At 45.4% G+C, this 14,247-nt stretch overlaps 1 long non-coding RNA gene across 1 annotated transcript; it reads right to left on the bottom strand.

Moving 5' to 3' along the window:
• Positions 1-8,730: 8,730 nt before the first annotated feature.
• LOC142245943 (uncharacterized) lies at positions 8,731-9,583 on the bottom strand. The gene is made up of 3 exons (XR_012724824.1): positions 9,498-9,583; positions 9,285-9,413; positions 8,731-9,139 (listed from the first exon to the last, which is right to left on the bottom strand). It is a non-coding gene; the product is annotated as an uncharacterized LOC142245943 (long non-coding RNA).
• Between the last annotated feature and the right edge of the window lie 4,664 nt (positions 9,584-14,247).

The following is a 14,247-nucleotide window of genomic DNA, read 5'->3' as shown; positions in this document are numbered from 1 at the left end:
CTCAGCAATAGGCTCTATTAGGACACTCAGCACCAGACTCTATTAGGACACTCAGCAATAGGCTCTATTAGGACACTCTGCACCAGGCTCTATTAGGACACTCTGCACCAGGCTCTATTAGGACACTCTGCACCAGGCTCTATTAGGACACTCTGCACCAGGCGCTATTAGGACACTCTGCACCAGGCGCTATTAGGACACTCTGCACCAGGCTCTATTAGGACACTCTGCACCAGGCTCTATTAGGACACTCTGCACCAGGCTCTATTAGGACACTCTGCACCAGGCTCTATTAGGACACTCAGCACCAGGCTCTATTAGGACACTCTGCACCAGGCTCTATTAGGACACTCAGCACCGGGCTCTATTAGGACACTCAGCAATAGACTCTATTAGGACACTCAGCAATAGGCTCTATTAGGACACTCAGCACCAGGCTCTATTAGGACACTCAGCAATAGACTCTATTAGGACACTCTGCACCAGGCTCTATTAGGACACTCTGCACCAGGCTCTATTAGGACACTCTGCACCAGGCTCTATTACGACACTCTGCACCAGGCGCTATTAGGACATTCTGCACCAGGCGCTATTAGGACACTCTGCACCAGGCGCTATTAGGACACTCTGCACCAGGCTCTATTAGGACACTCTGCACCAGACGCTATTAGGACACTCAGCACCAGGCTCTATTAGGACACTCTGCACCAGGCTCTATTAGGACACTCAGCACCGGGCTCTATTAGGACACTCTGCACCAGGCTCTATTAGGACACTCTGCACCAGGCTCTATTAGGACACTCTGCACCAGGCTCTATTAGGACACTCTGCACCAGGCTCTATTAGGACACTCAGCACCAGGCTCTATTAGGACACTCTGCACCAGGCTCTATTAGGACACTCAGCACCGGGCTCTATTAGGACACTCAGCAATAGGCTCTATTAGGACACTCAGCACCAGGCTCTATTAGGACACTCAGCACCAGGCTCTATTAGGACACTCAGCACCAGGCTCTATTAGGACACTCTGCACCAGGCTCTATTAGGACACTCTGCACCAGGCTCTATTAGGACACTCTGCACCAGGCTCTATTAGGACACTCTGCACCAGGCTCTATTAGGACACTCTGCACCAGGCTCTATTAGGACACTCTGCACCAGGCTCTATTAGGACACTTTGCACCAGGCTCTATTAGGACACTCTGCAACAGGCTCTATTAGGACACTCTGCACCAGGCTCTATTAGGACACTCTGCACCAGGCTCTATTAGGACACTCAGCACGAGGCTCTATTAGGACACTTTGCACCAGGCTCTATTAGGACACTCTGCACCAGGCTCTATTAGGACACTTTGCACCAGGCTCTATTAGGACACTTTGCACCAGGCTCTATTAGGACACTCAGCACCAGGCTCTATTGGGACACTCTGCACCAGGCTCTATTAGGACACTCAGCAATAGGCTCTATTAGGACACTCAGCAATAGGCTCTATTAGGACACTCAGCACCGGGCTCTATTAGGACACTCAGCACCAGGCTGTATTAGGACACTCAGCACCAGGCTCTATTAGGACACTCTGCACCAGGCTCTATTAGGACACTCAGCACCAGGCTCTATTAGGACACTCTGCACCAGGCTCTATTAGGACACTCTGCACCAGGCGCTATTAGGACACTCAGCAATAGGCTCTATTAGGACACTCAGCAATAGGCTCTATTAGGACACTCTGCACCAGGCTCTATTAGGACACTCAGCAATAGGCTCTATTAGGACACTCAGCACCAGGCTGTATTAGGACACTCAGCACCAGGCTCTATTAGGACACTCTGCACCAGGCTCTATTAGGACACTCAGCACCAGGCTCTATTAGGACACTCTGCACCAGGCTCTATTAGGACACTCAGCACCAGGCTCTATTAGGACACTCTGCACCAGGCTCTATTAGGACACTCAGCACCAGGCTGTATTAGGACACTCAGCACCAGGCTCTATTAGGACACTCTGCACCAGGCTCTATTAGGACACTCTGCACCAGGCTCTATTAGAAAAAAGATTCCGGTCTTTGTGAGCGCTAGTAATAGATCTTTGGTCTTTGATCTTTTAAGAAATTTGGCTTTATTATTAATAACATAAAGCTCTTGTATTAACACAACGCATTTCAGCAAGATACACTTGCCTTCCTCAGGACACTCAGCACCAGGCTCTATTAGGACACTCAGCACCAGGCTCTATTAGGACACTCAGCACCAGGCTCTATTAGGACACTCTGCACCAGGCTCTATGCCCGGAGTCACAGCAAACTGAGTGCACTAGCAAAGTAAAGGAACAGCTGCATACTAATAGTTGTTTAGCTTAGAGCCTCCTTACATAATCTTGTGTCATTACACGATTGTTTACATACATATTGTCATGGTAATGCCGCAATTACGCCTTGTTGTGTGTGCATGCTTACTAATTAGGACATGATTTCTGTCTGTCATTTTCTAATAAATACAACATAAAAACCTTCTGATAGATGCCAGTCTAGAATAATTTGAATAATAATTAACAGAAAACAACATAAAAGTATATAAAAAACAAACAAAAACATTTCACAGGTATAGTGAACCTTCAGCCAGACAGTAAGGATACGTTCCCATGATCAGTATCCATTGAGTTTTTGACACTGAAAAATTTCTGCACCTTCTCTGCACCTTAATTTACTTGCGTTTTTTCTATTGCATTTTTTGTGCGTTTTTGACGCTGCAATTTTACTGTGTTTTTGATGCTGTATATTTTTTGTCTCTGTTTGGCCTTTCATCCTTTAAATAAAGCTGTTTTGTTTTTGAACCTTCTTGGTAGTAACATAAGTAGTTGCAGATTGCATGGGGCTTGTACCTGCAGAATTTCCGCATCTAAAGCAAATCTATGGGGAAATTGTGTACAGAACACTGAGTGTACCCGCAAGAAAAATTAACATACTGCGGCTTGGAAAAACGCACCGCGGGTCAGTTTACGCAGTGTAAAAAAGAAGCACAGTGGACATGAGACTTCTATTAATCCCATCCACTTTGCTGGTTCTGTAAAACGTAGCGCTTTTTTACACAGTGTCAAAAACGCTTTGTTTCCACTGAATTTTTTTCAAGATTTCAAAAACCTAACTTTTTCAGGAACCTTCTTTTTTTGAGGTTTTTGGAGGAGTTTTTTCTTTTACTGGTCATGTGCACAAAATGTCTTTTGAAACAGCACTGAAAAACCGCCTCAAAATATGGAAATATGGACATAATGGACTGCAGTGTGAAAACAACAGTTTCCAGTTCAGAACATCGGAGCAGATAAAACAAGTAACATGTTCATTCTTCGATCACTTTTGCTTGTAAGCCACCAAATCAAATAAAAAAGATACAGGGAACCGACGGCAGCAGAGCCGTCATGAAAACAAGTGCAAGAACGCCAGCAGAGCCGCTTTAGGAAAAAAAAAACGCTGGCTTGCTCCTGAAGCAGCTTGTGATAGAGAACTGCAGCAGTCGGATTACTGACACTGCGCTCATATTAAGCATTTCCTGAACTTGAAATGTTTTTGCAGCTTTTTTTTTATTATTCACTCAAAAAATTCCTGAAAAAAACCCTCAATGTGAACATATCCCAAGGCTATGTTCACACTGAGGTTTTTGTGGAGCTTTTTTAAGTGAATCATCTCCAAAATCTTCCTCAAAAACTCTTCTAACTTATTTCTATAGGAAATCGATTTTGCTGTGTATATGAGTTTTTGAGCTTCTTTTTGCTCTAGAGAGATTTTGAAAATGTCTGGTTGAAAAGAAAGACAGTTCACGTCACTTCTTTAGGCCTCTTTCACACGTCCGTGAAAATCACACACATTTTTCATGGACGTGTCAAACGTGCGTATTGCCCTGCGCGTGCCGTGTTTATGGCACACGTGTGTTCTTCGTGTGTTATCCGTGATAACACACGGAGAACGGGAACTTTCCGCTCACCTGTCCCGGTCGTTGCTGTCCGTGGTGCTGATCTACAGTCTCCAGTCCTGCTGACTCTCCGGTGCTGCTTCCGGCCCGCAGTGCAGTGAATATGCGATGAGCATAATGAGCAGGGGTCAGAAGCAAGAGACAGCAGCGGCAGAGACAGCAGGGCTGGAGAAGGTGAGTGTAGAAAACATCCGTGTGGTCCGTGTGTGTGTGACACCCGTGATGCCGGAGAAAAACAGTCATGTCTACGTGTGGAGCACACGGGCACACATATGCTCCACACGGACACACGGTCCATGGCAAAACTCGCACGTGAGCGCAGACCCATTGATTTTAATGGATCTGCATGTGCCCGTGTCTCCGGCATGTGAGAAAACAGACCAAACACGTACTGGAGACATGGATGTGTGAAGGAGGCCTTAAAGAGAGTACTGAAGAACCGTCTCCAATCTAGCCACTGTCCAATCAAAAGGCTGTAAAGAATATTTCAGGGGAAAAAACTCTTCCATAACTCTATAAAACCACTTCAGGAAACACATCAGGAAGAAAAAAGTTTTTCCAAAAAGACCCCAAAGAAGGAAATTTTCCTGAAACAGTTCCTGGTTGAAAAACTTTTTAGACCACTCAAAAAAATTGGAGTGATCACACACTTTTAATACTTTTCTCCTGCAATGTCCTGAAGTAATAACAGTTGATTGATGCGGTTGAAGTAACAAAACAAACTATGATGACCTGCTGACAGCTGGTATGGCTGCATTCTGACATGGGTTTTTTCAATTAGGAAAATCCCCTTTAAAGGGGACCTGTCATCTTTCTTGATATTCAAGGCCTCTAAAATCCACCAGCTCCGATGTCGTCATGGAGGATGGAAGAGGATCCAGTGAAGCTCTAGTGAACTCCATGCCCAAGAGAGTTAACGCAATACTTTAAAATAATGCTGGCCACATAAAATATTGACACTTTGGACACAATTTAGCCAGGTTCACTTAGGGGTGTACTCACTTTTGTTGCCAGCGGTGTAGACATTAGTGGCTCTGTGTTGAGTTATTTAGAGGGCACTAAATTTACACTGTTATACAAACTGTACACTGACTGCTTTACATTGTATCAAAGTGTCAGATTTTCAGTGTTGTCCCATGAAAAGATGTAATAAAATTTTTACAAAAATGTTGGGGTGTACTCACTTTTATGATATACTGTATAATAGTTTTCATTGCTAAGGTGTTAGCATTCCAGAAAAGTCAATACAGCTACAGTCTGTGACTTTGGCATCAAAATTCACCATTTGAACCAAGAACCAGAATGTCAGGTAGGTAAAGAATTTTGTTTTTACAGAAAATCTGCAGCTTTAGTCTTCGGTTATGGGAAATGCAATGTAAGGCCTCTTTCACACATCAGTGAAAAACACACACATTTTTCAATGATGTGTTAAAGGTGCATATGTCTCTCCGTGTGCTGTGATTCTGGCACACGTGTGATCTCCGTGTGCTATCCGGGATAATAAAAGGAGATCAGGCACTTATACTCACCTGTACCCGCTGCTGTCTGTAGTGCTGAAGTGTCCCGCAATTCTGTTTCTGGTCGCTGCTGACTCCCTGCTGCTGTTACTTCGGTTGTGCAGTGCATATGTATGAGCATAATTAGCCGGCCTGGAAGCAGGAGACAGCAGCGGCCGGACACAGCATCGCGGGAGACGGTTGAGTATAAAAAGCGTTTTATTTTCAATGTACGTCTTTTCTCTGGTATGTGTTACGTAGATAACACCACTGTGTGGTCCGTGTGACATCAGTGGTGCCGGAGAAAAACCGACTTGTCTCCGCGCGTAGCACATGGACACGCATGTACGCCACACGGAAACATGTCAGTGATAAATCACTGATGTGTGCGCAGACCCATCGATTTTAATTTTTAGTCTGTGTATGTCCATGACTCTGGTACATATAAAAACTGCAACATATGTATCAGAATCACTGACGTGTGAAGGTGAGTGATGTGCAGCCTTATCCTTATATAGTATGTATTTTTTGGCTTGCACTCATAATATATATATATTAGTGCTCACTTCAGTTATCCTATTCAGTGACGTGTGAAGGGGACCTAAGGAAGAGGCAAAAGTCAGCGTGATAATAAGGTGCTGTGAATGCGTGACAATGGGTGCTAATCACATCCAAAAATGTGATGCTGGGTCATGGACGCAGCACTGTGTACTGGATCTTGATTACATTAACTTGTGGTTTTATAGAATCTAGTGTCCTTTACACTTTACAGAAGGTGAAATGTCCCAGCTTATCAGTCAGAATCTGAAAAATGTTTAAGTGATCGCCACACCGTGTATAAGAAAATCGGTCCTCATAAGTTTTATTCTACAATCATTTCCATTGTTTTATGCTACAGAATGGAAATGTATCCGTAAAAAACAGGCGGCATACAGATGGTCAATGTACTCTCCGTGTGCGATTTTTTTCTGACACTGCACATGTTCATTTTATACGCCAGTGTGAGAGATCCCTAACCCAGGTATAGAAAAAAATAATAATTTTACATTAAAATGACACCTTGATATGTGTGATCCAATGAATGGTTCTTGAGCAATCCACATTTTACTTATTTCTTAGTAATAATTTTGGGGTGGGCGCCACACTTTGTGCACTGGATACATCTCAGGTATTTACCATGATTTGACCCCAATACATTTTGTTCCTTGAACTTATTTGTGTGCACAATACCAATTAAGCGCTCCATGCTGTTTGACTTTCTCTATCAGTGGCTTTACTTTGCCATAATATTTATTTATGAATCTCAACGCACATTGTCCTGTGGCCAACACTAATGCTATAATTGCACTAATCACATTGGTGACATTTATCGGTGAAGCCTTATGCAATGTGCATGGAATGACAATACTATACAGTGCCTTGCGAAAGTATTCGGCCCCCTTGAATTTGTCAACCTTTTCCCACATTTCAGGCTTCAAACATAAAGATAAAAATTTTAATGTTATGGTGAAGAATCAACAAGTGGGACACAATTGTGAAGTTGAACAAAATGTATTGCTTATTTTAAACTTTTGTAAAAAAGAATAAACTGAAAATTGGTGCGTGCAATATTATTCATCCCCTTTACTTTCAGAGCAGCAAACTCACTCCAGAAGTTAATTGAGAATCTCTAAATGATCCAATGTTGTCCTAAATGACTGATGATGATAAATATAAGCCACTTGTGTGTAATCTAGTATCTGTATAAATGCACCTGCTCTGCGATAGTCTCAGTGTTCTGTTTAAAGCGTAGATAGCATCATGAAGACCAAGGAACACAACAGGCAGGTCCATGATACTGTTGTGGAGAAGTTTAAAGCTGGATTTGGTTACAAAAAGATTTCCACAACTTTAAACATTTCAACAAGCAATGTGCAAGCGATCATATTGAAATGGAAGGAGTATCATACCACTGCAAATCTACCAAGACCCGGCCGGCCCTCAAAAATTTAATCTTAAACAAGGAGAAGACTGATCAGAGATGCAGTCAAGAGGCCCATGATCACTCTGGATGAACTGCAGAGATCTACAGCTGAGGTGGGAGAGTCTGTCCATAGGACAACAATCAGTCGTACACTGCACAAATCTGGCCTTTATGGAAGAGTGGCAAAAAGAAAGTCATTTCTCAAAGATATCCACAAAACGTTTTGTTTAAAGTTTGCCACAATCCACCTGGGAGACACACCAAACATGTGGAAGAAGGTGCTCTGGTCAGATGAAACCAAAAATCGAACTTTTTGGGCACAATACAAAACAATATATTTGGCGTAAAAGCAACACATTTCCTCACCCTGAACACAGCATCCCCACTGTCAAACATGTTGGTGGCAGCATCATGGTTTGGGCCTGCTTTTCTTCAGCAGAGACAGGGAAGATGGTTAAAATTGATGGGAAGATGGAAGGAGCCAAACACAGGACCATTCTTGAAGAAAACCTGTTGGGGTCTGCAAAAGACCTGAGACTGGGACAGAGATTTGTCTTACAACAAGACAATGATCCCAAACATAAAACAAAATCTACAATGGAATGGTTCACAAATAAACATATCCAGGTGTTAGAATGGCCAAGTCACAGTCCAGACCTGAACCCAATCGATAATCTGTGGAAAGAGCTGAAATCTGCTGTTCACAAACGCTCTCCATCCAACCTCATTCAGCTTCAGGTATTTGTAAAGGAAGAATGGGCAAGAATTTCAGTCTCTCGATGTGCGAAACTGATAAAGACATACCCCAAGCGACTTACAGCTGTAATCGCAGCAAAACGTGGCGCTACAAAGTATTAACTTAAAGGGGACGAATAATATTGCACGCCCCAAATTTCAGTTTATTCTTTTGTATAAAAGTTTAAAATAATTAATAAATTTCGTTCAACTTCACAATTGTGTCCCACTTGTTGTTGATTCTTCACCATAACATTAACATTTTTTATCTTTATGTTTGAAGCCTGAAATGTGGGAAAAGGTTGAAAAATTCAAGGGGGCAGAATACTTTTGCAAGGCGCTGTATATATTATAATATTATATAGTCTAATACCTTACAAATAGTTTGGCATATGCTGTTGTTTATTCATGATCATCGAGGTCACAACCTCTAGGTCCAAATCTTAAGCCCGCTTTACACGCTACAAGATATCTTACGATATGTCGGCGGGGTTACGTTGTAAGTGAGGAGTTAAAGTAGCCCTGGCACACCGTTTATTTCCCAATAATAATGAAGGAAATGAAAGTCTCTTTTGTATTTTTATTGAAGAAGATGATACAGATGCAGAAAGTCCGCCTATGACAACGTTTCGGCCTTCATTATGGCCTTCATCTGGTCGGACAGACTGACTAGATACATATACAAAAATAAAGCAGACATAACAAAATTGGATCAGTACACAAATGAGTAAACATATTCTCGTATCTTGGTGACATATAAATGAAAGGTATATTGGTAATGTGACTTGGGAGATGGGGAGAAGCCAATAACCGTGGGTGACCACAAAACGGAGAAATCGGGAAGTCGCAAGGTGGGTGCTGTGAGGAAGGGATACGTAATATCATGTCATGGTACTAACCTGGACAGGTTAGGGTTCCCAGAGGGACGAAGAAAAATTACAATACTGGTAGGGATGGTAGGTAAAGGGAATGCGTGAATCATCTATGAAAGAGAGGAAAGAAGAAAAGAAAACAGAGAAGGAAAAAGAAAAAGGAAAAAGAAAAGAGAAAAATAAACAGAGGAGTGAGCTACTGGAATGGTAATAACATGAGCTAAGAAGAACCAATCATATGTGAATATGTAGTACCTATTTGTGGATAGACTTGTAAACCTTATAGGATGATTGCGGAGTCCCGTCAATATTTCAGTTTAAACTTTATGAGCATATTCTATGATGCAGAAATCACACTTCGCTCTATACGAGCGTATGACAAATCTAGTGAAAAGAGGTCTAAAATTAATACTGTAATACAGTCATTAACTGGGTGTAATCATAAAAATATATATTAGGATCTGGTACCCGTGCATGTGTGGCCGGATGTATACACATTCTTTAGACAGGGCTGCTGTGTTGCAGATGGCTATCCAAGGAAATATGTGTATATAAGAGCTTGGTTTTAGTACTAAAGAAGAAATATATAGAAAAGTATACTGGTTATGCACTGATACACCTATGGATGGGTCATGATAAATGCAAAGACTATTAGGGGATCTCCTACCTTAGTTCATCTCTATGTAGTAGGGACGAAGGGTAATGGTGCCACAAGTTACATATTGCATAAGATCCGGGGTACTATGTCTAAGACTAGGGAAAAGACATAAGGAAAGAAAAGGGGGGGTGTTTTTCTGTTATCTGTAGAAAATCATAGTAGGCACAAAAAAGTGGGGGAACCTCCTACCTTAGTTCATATGCACAGGGCAGAAAGAATGAAAAAATGAAAAAATGGAGTCCACAGGTGCCTGGTAGCAGGGGCTCTATGCCTAAGGATATATAGCAGAAGGAGATATAGGGTGAATATAAGAGAGCGCTGAATTAAAGGTGGCAGTAGTGTTAATCCAAAGAAGCAGAGGGGATACCTCAGAAATCCGGTTGTCTAGTTACCAGTAGGGCTTGGGGATACAGCGGAGAGGCAGGTAAGGAAATCTGTACAGCAGCAAATGACAACAGGACAGGTGAAAGGATTAGCAGGGTGAGGCTTGCTGCAGAGAAGAGTACAGAGGGATCACTTACCAATGGGTGTGAGGACCGCTTGCGTGCCCTGTGCGTCCGGTGAGGTGGGAAGATAATACTGTGGCCGGGGTTTAACCCCTTCAGCCCCCAGCCTGTTTTCACCTTAAAGACCCGGCCATTTTTTGCAATTTTGACCAGTGTCACTTTGACAGGTTATAACTCTGGAACACTTCAACGGATCCTGGCGATTCTGAGATTGTTTTTTCGTGACATATTGTACTTCATGTCAGTGGTAAATTTAGGCCGATATGTTTTGCGTTTATTTGTGAAAATTTCGGAAATTTGGCGAAAATTTTGAAAATTTTGCAATTTTCAAAATTTGAAATTTTATGCCCATAAATCTGAGAGATATGTCACACAAAAAAGTTACTAAATAACATTTCCCACATGTCTACTTTACACCAGCGCAATTTTTGAAAAAAAAAAAAATTCCGTTAGGAAGTTAGAAGGGTTCAAAGTTCATCACCAATTTCTCATTTTTCCAACAAAATTTACAAAAAAAAATTTTTTAGGTACCACATCACATTTGGAGTGATTTAAGAAACCTAGGCGACAGAAAATACCCAAAAGTGACCCAATTCTAAAATCTGCACCCCTCACTCTGCTCAAAACCACATCCAAGAAGTTTATTAACCCTTTAGGAGCTTCACAGCAACCAAAGCAATGTAGACAAAAAAATGAAAATTTTACTTTTTTAACACAAAAATGTTACTTTAGCCATAAAAATTAGTATTTTCACAAGGGTATCAGGAAAAATGCATCATAAAATGTATCGTGCATTTTCTCCTGAGTACGCAGATACCCCATATGTGGTGGAAATCAAATGTTTGGGCACACAGCAGGACTCGGAAGGCAAGGAGCGCCATTTGAATTTTTGAGTGCAAAATTAGCTGCACTCATTAGCGGACGCCATGTCGGGTTTGAAGACTCCCCGAGGTGCCTAAACAATGGAGCTCCCCCATAAGTGACCCCATTTTGGAAACTAGAGCCCTCAAATATTTTTTCTAGATGTTTGATGTGCACTTTGAACCCCTGGTGGCTTCACAGAAATTTATAACGTTGAGCCGTGAAAAGAAAAAAATTTTTTTTTACCACAAAACTGTTGCTTCAACCAGGTAGCTTTTTTTATCACAAGGGTATCAGGAAAAAATGCACCATAAAATGTATTGTGCATTTTCTCCTGAGTACGCAGATACCCCATATGTGGTGGAAATCAAATGTTTGGGCACACGGCAGGACTCGGAAGGCAAGGAGCGCCATTTGAATTTTTGAGTGCAAAATTAGCTGCACTCATTAGCGGACGCCATGTCGGGTTTGAAGACTCCCCGAGGTGCCTAAACAATGGAGCTCCCCCATAAGTTACCCCATTTTGGAAACTAGAGCCCTCAAATATTTTTTCTAGATGTTTTATGTGCACTTTGAACCCCTGGGGGCTTCACAGAAGTTTATAACGTTGAGCCGTGAAAAGAAAAAATTTTTTTTTTACCACAAAACTGTTGCTTCAACCAGGTAGCTTTTTTTATCACAAGGGTATCAGGAAAAAATGCACCATAAAATGTATTGTGCATTTTCTCCTGAGTACGCAGATACCCCATATGTGGTGGAAATCAAATGTTTGGGCGCACGGCAGGACTCGGAAGGCAAGGAGCGCCATTTCACAGCAAAATTGGTTGGAATTATTAGCGGACGCTATGTTGCGTTTGGAGACCCCCTGAAGTGCCTAAACAATGGAGCTCCCCCACAATTGACCCCATTTTGGAAACTAGACCCCTCATGGAATTTATCTAGCTGTTTAGGGAGCACTTTGAACCCCTGGAGGCTTCACAAACGTTTGTAATGTTGAGCCGTGAAAATATTTTATTTTTTTTACCACAAAATTGTTTTTTCAAACAGGTAGCTTTTTTTCCACAAGGGTATCAGGAAAAAATGCACCATAAAATGTATTGTGCAATTTCTCCTGAGTACGACGATACCTCATATGTGGTGGAAATCAATTGTTTGGGCGTACGGCGGGGCTCAGAAGAGAAGGAGCGCCATTTCACAGTAAAATTGATTGGAATTATTAGCAGACGCCATGTTTCATTTGGAGACCCCCTGAGGTGCCTAAACAATGGAGCTCCCCCACATGTGATCCCATTTTGGAAACTAGACCCCCCCCCCATACAAAAAAAATTAGTTTGGCGAAATAAAAAATACAGACATCAGTAGAAAAAAAAAAAAAAATGAGCGCCTGCCAAGACCAGTGCCAAACGTGAGAGCAATGCACGAGTCTCGCATCGCATCATCCACTGCAGTCTGGAAGCGAGCAACTGCGCTGGATAATGCGATGCGAGAGGGCGGGGCGGCAGATGAGAAAGGGCGCAGCGGATGGAGGAGCGGCAGAGGATGGGAAAGGGCGCAGCGGATGGATGATGGGAAATGGCGCAGCGCGGATGGATGGGAAATGGCGCAGCGGATGGAGGAGCGGCAGAGGATGGGGGGGGGGTGAGATGGGGATACCTACCTTACAGGATGGATCTAGGCAGCAGGATCACAGCAGACAGAAGAGGCAGCAGACAGAAGAGGCAGCAGATGAAGGAGGCAACAGATCGAGGAGGGTGAGAGGGGGCAGTAGATGGAAAATGGGAGAGAGCAGGCAGCAGATCGGGGAGGGGGGCGAGAGTCTGATGGGAGAGAGAGATGGCACATGTAGGGGAAGGGAGGGGGGCTTGCAGCACATGTAGGGGGAGGGAGGGGGGCTTGCAGCACATGTAGGGGGGAGGGAGGGGGGGCTTGCAGCACATGTAGGGGGAGGGGAGGGGGGCTTGCAGCACATGTAGGGGGAGGGAGGGGGGCTTGCAGCACATGTAGGGGGAGGGTGGCTGGCTTGCAGCACATGTAGGGGGAGGGTGGCTTGCAGCACATGTGCTGCAAGCCAGCCACCCTCCCCCCACATGTGCTGCAAGCCAGCCACCCTCCCCCCACATGTGCTGCAAGCCCCCCTCCCTCCCCCTACATGTGCTGCAAGCCCCCCCTCCCTCCCCCTACATGTGCTGCAAGCCCCCCCTCCCTCCCCCCTACATGTGCTGCAAGCCCCCCTCCCTCCCCCCACATGTGCTGCAAGCCAGCCACCCTCCCCCCCACATGTGCTGCAAGCCAGCCACCCTCCCCCCACATGTGCTGCAAGCCCCCCTCCCTCCCCCTACATGTGCTGCAAGCCCCCCTCCCTCCCCCTACATGTGCTGCAAGCCCCCCTCCCTCCCCCTACATGTGCTGCAAAGCCCCCCTCCCTCCCCCCACATGTGCTGCAAGCCCCCCTCCCTCCCCCCACATGTGCTGCAAGCCCCCCTCCCTCCCCCCACATGTGCTGCAAGCCAGCCACCCTCCCCCCACATGTGCTGCAAGCCAGCCACCCTCCCCCCACGTGGGGGGAGGGTGGCTTGCAGCACATGGAGGGATAGGTGGTGTGGCGATGGAGAAGGGGGCAGGCCGATGAAGGAGGCGGCGGCCGCCGCCGATCGGGGGCAGCAGCGGCTGAAAAAGGTGGGTGCGACGGCGGCGGGGGACAGTGGCGAGCATGGCGGCGGGGACGGCGGTGGATCGGGAGCGGCGGCGGGGACGGCGGTGGATCGGGAGCGGCGGCGGGGACGGCGGTGGATCGGGAGCATGGCGGCGGTGGATCGGAGCATGGCGGCGGGGGACGGCGGTGGATCGGGAGCGGCGGCGGAGACAGCGGTGCAGCGGGAGCATGGCGGCGGGGACGGCGGTGGATCGGGAGCGGCGGCGGAGACAGCGGTGCAGCGGGAGCATGGCGGCGGGGACGTCGGTGGGATCGGGAGCGGCGGCGGAGACAGCGGTTGCAGCGGGAGCATGGCGGCGGGGGACGTCGGTGGATCGGGAGCGGCGGCGGAGACAGCGGTGCAGCGGGAGCATGGCGGCGGGGACGGCGGTGGATCGGGAGCGGCGGCGGAGACAGCGGTGCAGCGGGAACATGGCGGCGGGGACGTCGGTGGATCGGGAGCGGCGGCGGAGACAGCGGTGCAGCGGGAGCATGGCGGCG

Source organism: Anomaloglossus baeobatrachus, chromosome 7 (assembly GCF_048569485.1).
Source record: "Anomaloglossus baeobatrachus isolate aAnoBae1 chromosome 7, aAnoBae1.hap1, whole genome shotgun sequence".
Taxonomy (NCBI): domain Eukaryota; kingdom Metazoa; phylum Chordata; class Amphibia; order Anura; family Aromobatidae; genus Anomaloglossus; species Anomaloglossus baeobatrachus.
Note: the sequence above shows the minus strand (reverse complement) of the source record. Positions and strands in the feature narration are given on the sequence as shown.